The sequence below is a fragment of the Arachis ipaensis genome, chromosome B1, assembly GCF_059453495.1.
Source record: "Arachis ipaensis isolate K30076 ecotype BB chromosome B1, ASM5945349v1, whole genome shotgun sequence".
In the NCBI taxonomy this organism is placed as follows: Eukaryota; Viridiplantae; Streptophyta; class Magnoliopsida; order Fabales; family Fabaceae; genus Arachis; species Arachis ipaensis.
In genome coordinates this window covers 122,247,915-122,255,726 of record NC_142436.1, presented here as the reverse complement: position 1 = coordinate 122,255,726, position 7,812 = coordinate 122,247,915, and the positions used below count along the sequence as shown (strand labels likewise).

At 36.8% G+C, this 7,812-nt stretch overlaps 1 non-coding gene across 1 annotated transcript; it reads right to left on the bottom strand.

Annotated features, from left to right (window-relative positions):
- Positions 1–2,795: 2,795 nt before the first annotated feature.
- LOC148578186 (small nucleolar RNA R71) lies at positions 2,796–2,903 on the bottom strand. Its single transcript, XR_015904487.1, has one exon. It is a non-coding gene; the product is annotated as a small nucleolar RNA R71 (small nucleolar RNA).
- Positions 2,904–7,812: the final 4,909 nt, after the last annotated feature.

The following is a 7,812-nucleotide window of genomic DNA, read 5'->3' as shown; positions in this document are numbered from 1 at the left end:
CATACATCTTGCCATGGAAAGGAGTATGAAGGATTGGATGAAAGCAGTAGGAAAGCAGAGGTTCAGGAGGAACGAAAGCATCTCTATACGTTTATCTGAAATTCTCATCAATGAATTACATAAGTATCTCTATCTTTATTTTACGTGTTATTTATCTTTTAATTATTAAAACTCCATAACCATTTGAATCCGCCTGACTGAGATTTACAAGGTGACCATAGCTTGCTTCAAGCCAACAATCTCCGTGGGATCGACCCTTACTCACGTAAGGTTTATTACTTGGATGACCCAGTGCACTTGCTGGTTAGTTGTGCGAAGTTGTGACAAAGTGTGTGAATTACGTTCCGAGCACCAAGTTTTTGGCGCCGTTGTTAAGGATCACAATTTCGTGCACCAAGTTTTTGGCGCCGTTGCCGGGGATTGTTCGAGTTTGGACAATTGACGGTTCATCTTGTTGCTCAGATTAGGTAATTTTATTTTAATTTTAAGCTTTTTGTTTTTTATTTTTATTTTCGAAAATATTTCAAAAAAATTTAAATAAATATTTTCAAAAAGAATTTTCTATGTTCTTCAGAATTTTTAAGAATGAATTCCAGTGTTTCATGATGATTTGTTGAATCCTGGCTGGCTGTAAGCCATGTCTAATCTTTTGGACCAGGGTTTCAACTTATCATCACAAGAGCTTGTTTATCTTCACCCATTTGGCCGTTACACACATAGTTGTTGTATACATGGGAGGTAGGCAATATCTGCTGAAGCTTGGCTGGCCATTGGCCATGTCTAGTGTTTTGGACCAGAGCTTTAGACTAACATTGCAATATTCCTGGAATTCTTATTAAAAATTTTGAAATCTTTATTTTGCTTCTTCCAAATAATTTTCAAAAAATACCAAAAATTTTTAATAAATTCATAAAAAAATCAAAAATATTTTGTGTTTCTTGTTTGAGTCTAGTGTCAAATTTTAAGTTTGGTGTCAATTGCATGTTTATCCCTTTCTTGCATTTTTCGAAAATTCATGCATGTGTTCTTCATGATCTTCAAGTTGTTCTTGGTAAGTCTTCTTGTTTGATCTTTAAAATTTCTTGTTTTGTGTCTTTTTTTGCTTCTCATATGTATTTTTGAATTTTTAATGTCTCAACATTGAAAATTTCTAAGTTGGTGTCTTGCATATTTTTCTTTTCTTAAAAATTTTCAAAAATAAGTTCTTGGTGTTCATCTTGACATTCAAAGTGTTCTTGGTGTTCATCTTGACATTCATAGTGTTCTTGCATGCATCATTTATTTTGATCCAAAATTTTCATGCATTGAGTCTTTTTGATGTTTTTCTCTCTCATCATTAAAAATAAAAAAAAATATCTTTCCCTTTTCTTCTCATAAAATTCGAATATTTGACTTGACTTTTTCAAAAAATTTTAAAATCTAGTTGTTTCTTATGAGTCAAATCAAATATTCAATTTAAAAATTCTATCTTTTTCAAACTTTTTCACTTTTTCTTTTATATTTTCGAAAATTTCAATTTGATTCTCAAAAATCTTTTTCTTATTTTGTTTTATAATTTCAAAATCTCTACTAACAATTAATGTGATTGATTCAAAAATTTTTAAGTTTGTTACTTGCCTAGTAAGAAAGGTTCAATCTTTAAATTTTCAATCATATCTTTTTGTTTCTTGTTAGTCAAGTAATCAACTTTAATTTTCAAAATCAAATCTTTTTAAATTTCTTTTTCAAATCTTTTTCAAAATAAATTTCAATCACATCTTTTTCAAAATTAATTTCAAAATCTTTTCTAACTTTTTATCTTTTCAAAAATTGATTTTCAAATCTTTTTCAATTAACTACTTGACTTTTTGTTTGATTTTAAAAGTTTACTATTTCAATCATATCTTTTTCAAAACTACCTAACTAATTCTCTCTCTCTAATTTTCGAAAATCACCTTCCTCTTTTTCAAAATTCCTTTTTAATTAACTAATTGTTTTAAATTTTAATTTCATTTTTCTTTTTTTTTAAATTTTCGAATTTTAACTTTAATTTTAAATTAAAAACAAAAATATTTTTCTTTTCTTTTCAATTATTTTCAAAAATTTTTCTCTCTCACCTCCTTCTAATTATTTATTTATCTACTAACACTTCTCTTTCTTAAAAATTCGAACCCACTCCCTCTTTCTGTGTTCAAATTTCTTTTCTTCTTCTACTCACATAAAGGAATCTCTATACTGTGACATAGAGGATTCCATATTTTCTTTTGTGTTCTCTTCTTTTTCATATGAGCAGGAACAAGGATAAGAATATTCTTGTTGAAGCTGATCCTGAACCTGAAAGGACTCTGAAGAGGAAGCTAAGGGAAGCTAAAGCACAACTCTCTGGAGAAAATCTGACAGAAAATTTCGAAAAAGAAGGAGACATGGCCGAAAATAATAACAATGCAAGGAAGATGCTTGGTGACTTTACTGCACCAAATTCCAATTTACATGGAACAAGCATCTTAATCCCTGCCATTGGAGCAAACAATTTTGAGCTGAAACCTCAATTAGTTTCTCTGATGCAACAGAACTGCATGTTTCATGGACTTCCATCAGAAGATCCTTTTCAGTTCTTAACTAAATTCTTGCAAATCTGTGATACTGTTAAGACCAATGGGGTTGATCCCGAGGTCTACAGGCTTATGCTTTTCCCGTTTGCTGTAAGAGACAGAGCTAGAATATGGTTGGACTCTCAACCTAAAGACAGCCTGGACTCTTGGGATAAGCTGATCACGGCTTTCTTAGCCAAGTTTTTTCCTTCTCAAAAGCTTAGTAAGCTTAGAGTGGATGTTCAAACCTTCAAACAGAAAGAAGGTGAGTCCCTCTATGAAGCCTGGGAGAGATACAAGGAACTGACCAAAAAGTGTCCTTTTGACATGCTTTCAGAATGGACCATCCTGGATATATTCTATGATGGTCTGTCTGAATTATCTAAAATGTCATTGGACCATTCTGCAGGTGGATCCATTCAGCTAAAGAAAACGCCTGCAGAAGCTCAAGAACTCATTGACATGGTTACAAATAACCAGTTCATGTACACTTCTGAAAGGAATCCTGTGAGTAATGGGACGCCTATGAGGAAGGGAGTTCTTGAAATTGATACTCTTAATGCCATATTGGCTCAGAATAAAATATTGACTCAGCAAGTCAATATGATCTCTCAGAGTCTGAATGGATTGAAGGAATCATCCAAACAGTACTAAAGAGGCATCTTCTAAAGAAGAAGCTTATGATCCTGAGAACCCTGCAATAGCAGAGGTGAATTACATGGGTGAACCCTATGGAAACACCTATAATCCCTCATGGAGAAATCATCCATATTTCTCATGGAAGGATCAACAAAAGCCTCAACAAGGCTTTAATAATGGTGGAAAAAACAGGTTTAGCAATAGCAAACCTTTTCCATCATCCACTCAGCAACAGACAGAGAATTCTGAGCAGAACCCATCTAGCTTAGCAAATATAGTCTCTGATCTATCTAAGGCCACTGTGAGTTTCATGAATGAAACAAGGTCCTCCATTAGAAATTTGGAGGCACAAGTGGGTCAGCTGAGTAAAAGGGTCACTGAAACTCCTCCTAGTACTCTCCCAAGCAATACAAAAAAAAATCCAAAGAGAGAGTGCAAGGCCATTGACTTGACCATCATGGCCGAACCTACAAGGGAGGAGGAGGACGTGAATCCTAGTGAGAAAGACCTCCTGGGACATTCAGTGACCAATAAGGAGTTTCCCTTTGAGGAACCAAAGGAATCTGAGGCTCATCTAGAGACCATAGAGATTCCATTGAACCTCCTTCTGCCCTTCATGAGCTCTGATGAGTATTCTTCTTCTGAAGAGAATGAAGACGTTACTGAAGAGCAAGTTGCTAAGTACCTTGGTGCAATCATGAAGCTGAATGCCAAATTATTTGGTAATGAGCCTTGGGGAGATGAACCTCCCTTGCTCACCAATGAACTGAATGCATTGGATAGGCAGAAATTACCTCAAAAGAAACAGGATCCTGGCAAATTCTTAATACCCTGTACCATAGGCACCATGACCTTTGAGATGGCTCTGTGTGACCTGGGGTCAGGCATAAACTTAATGCCACTATCTGTAATAGAAAAACTTGGGATCTTTGAGGTGCAAGCTGCCAGAATCTCATTAGAGATGGCAGACAACTCAAGAAAACAGGGGACAAGTAGAGGACGTGTTAGTAAAGGTTGAAGGCCTTTACATCCCTGCTGATTTCATAATCCTAGACACTGGAAAGGATGAGGATGAATCCATCATCCTTGGAAGACCCTTCCTAGCCACAGCAAGAGCTGTGATTGATGTGGACAGAGGAGAGTTGATCCTTCAACTGAATGAGGACTACCTTGAGTTTAAAACTCAAGGATCTCCTTCTGTAACCATGGAGATGAAGCATGAAAAGCTTCTCTCACTACAGAGTCAACCAAAGCCCCATAGTCAAACTCTAAGTTTGGTGTTGGGAGGCCACAACCAAACTCTAAGTTTGGTGTTGGGAGGTTCCAACCTTGCTCTGATTATTTGTGAGGCTCCATGAGAGCTCACTGTCAAGCTATTGACATTAAAGAAGCGCTTGTTGGGAGGCAACCCAATGTTATTTAATTATATTTTATTTTATTTTTATTTTTATTTCGTGTTTTATTAGGTTGATGATCATGTGGAGTCACAAAAACTACTGAAAAATCAAAAACAGAATGAAAAACAGCATTAAAAATAGCACACCCTGGAGGAGGAGCATTCTGGTGTTTAAACGCCAGAAACAAGCATCTACCTGGCGTTAAACGCCAGAAACAGGCTACATTTGGGCGTTTAACGCCAGAAACAAGCAGCAGTCTGGCGTTAAACGCCAGGATTGCACAACAAGGGCGCTTTACACGCCTAATTGGAGCAGGGATGTTAAGTCCTTGGCCCCACTGGATCTGTGGACCCTACAGGATCCCTACCACTCCTTCTCTCCTCTTCACACCCTTTCATAACTCTCTTCCCCAAATACCCCTCACCAATCACCTCAATCACTCTTCCCCATCACCTCTTCACCATTCACATCCATCCACTCTTCCCCATAAACCCCACCTACCTCCAAAATTCAAACACTTTTTCCTCCCAAACCCAACCCTAATGGCCGAACCCTAAACCCTCCCCCACTCCTATATAAACCCCTCATCCCTTCTTCATTTTCACACAACACAACCCTCTCTTCTTCCCTTGGCCGAATACAAACCTCTCCTCCTCTCCTCCATTTTTCTTCTTCTTCTCCATCTTTCTTTCTTCTTTTGCTCAGGGACGAGCAAACATTTTAAGTTTGGTGTGGTAAAAAGCATTGCTTTTTTTTTGTTTTTCCATAACCACTAATGCCTCGAGGGATGCACTTTCCTCCACAGAACTATTGGGAGCAAAGCAACACTTTCCTAGGAGAATTAAGTTCCAACATGGAACAACTAAGGGTGAAACATCAAGAGCACTCCATCATTCTCCATGAGATTAGAGAAGATCAAAGAGCTATGAGGGAGGAGCAACAAAGACAAGGAAGAGACATAGAGGAGCTCAAGAGCACCATTGGTTCTTCAAGAAGAGGAAGACGCCACCCTCACTAAGATGGACCCGTTCCTTAATCTCCTTGTTCTTATTTTTTCTGTTTTTTCGGTTTTATGCTTCATGTTTATTTATGTTTGTGTCTTATTACATGATCACTAGTGTCTAAGTGTCTATGTCTTAAGGCTATGAATGTCCTATGAATCCATCACCTCTCTTAAATGAAAAATATTTTAATTACAAAAGAACAAGAAGTACAGGGTTTCGAATTCATCCTTGAAAGTAGTTTAATTGTTTTGATGTGGTGACAATACTTTTTGTTTTCTGAATGAATGCTTGAACAGTGCATATGTCTTTTGATATTGTGGTTTATGAATGTTAAATATGTTGGCTCTTGAAGAATAAGGAAAAAGGAAAAATGTTATTTGATGATCTAAAAAATCATAAAAATGATTCTTGAAGTAAGAAAAAGCAGTGAATACAAAAGCTTGCGAAAAAAATGGCGAAAAAAAGAGAAAGAGAAAGAAAAAGCAAGCAGAAAAAGCCAAAAGATCTTTAAACCAAAAGGCAAGAGCAAAAAGCCAATAGTCCTTAAAACCAAAAGGCAAGGGTAATAAAAAAGATCCAAGGCTTTGAGCATCAGTGGATAGGAGGGCCTAAAGGAATAAAATCCTGGCCTAAGCGGCTAAACCAACCTGTCCCTAACCATGTGCTTGTGGCGTGAAGGTGTCAAGTGAAAACTTGAGACTGAGCGGTTAAAGTCAAAGACCAAAGCAAAAAAAGAGTGTGCTTAAGAACCCTGGACACCTCTAATTGGAGACTTTAGCAAAGTTGAGTCACAATCTGAAAAGGTTCACCCAGTTATGTGTCTGTGACATGTATGTATCTGGTGGTAATACTGAAAAACAGAGTGCTTAGGGCCACGGCCAAGACTCATAAAGTAGATGTGTTCAAGAATCAATATACTGAACTAGGAGAATCAATAACACTATCTGAATTCTAAGTTCCTATAGATGCCAATCATTCTGAATTTCAATGGATAAAGTGAGATGCCAAAACTATTCAAGAGGCAAAAAGCTACTAGTCCCGCTCATCTGATTGAAGCTAAGTTTCATTGATATTTTGGAATTTATAGTATATTCTCTTCGTTTTATCCTATTTGATTTTCAGTTGCTTGGGGACAAGCAATAATTTAAGTTTGGTGTTGTGATGAGCGGATAATTTATACGCTTTTTGGCATTGTCTTTACATAGTTTTTAATATGATTTAGTTAGTTTTTAGTATATTTTTATTAGTTTTTAAATAAAAATCACATTTCTGGACTTTACTATGAGTTTGTGTGTTTTTCTATGATTTCAGGTATTTTCTGGCTGAAATTGAGGGACTTGAGCAAAAATCAGATTCAGAGGTTGAAGAAGGACTGCAGATGCTGTTAGATTCTGACCTCCCTGCACTCAAAGTGGATTTTCTGGAGCTACAGAAGTCCAAATGGCGCGCTCTTAATTGCGTTGGAAAGTAGATATCTAGGGCTTTCCAGAAATATATAATAGTCCATACTTTGCCCGAGTTTATATGACACAAACTGGCGTTCAACGCCAGCTTCCTGCCATATTCTGGAGATAGACGCCAGAAACAGGTTGCAAAGTGGAGTTAAACGCCAGAAACAGGTTACAAACTGGCGTTCAACTCCAAGAGAAGCCTCTATACGTGTAAAGCTCAATGCTCAGGCCAATCACACACCAAGTGGGCCCCGAAAGTGGATTTTTGCATCATTTACTCATTTCTGTAAATCCTAGTAACTAGTTTAGTATAAATAGGACTTTTTATTATTGTATTCGAAGTCTTGGTTACTCCGGTTCCCCTCTGGGGCCGAGACCAATGAACTCCATTATCACTTATGTATTTTCAACGGTAGAGTTTCTACACACCATAGATTAAGGTGTGGAGCTCTGCTGTTCCTTGAGTATTAATGCAAAGTACTATTGTTTTTCTATTCAATTCAAGCTTATTCCTATTCTAAGATATTTATTCGCATCTAAGAACATGATGAATGTGATGATTATGTGACGCTCATCACCATTCTCACCTATGAACGCGTGCCTGACAACCACTTCTGTTCTACATGAAGACGAGACAGAATGAGTATCTCTTAGATATCTAATACAGGAGACCAAATCCAAGATATTAGAGTCTTCGTGGTATAAGTTAGAACCCATGGATGGCCATTCCTGAGATCCAGAAAGTCTAAAC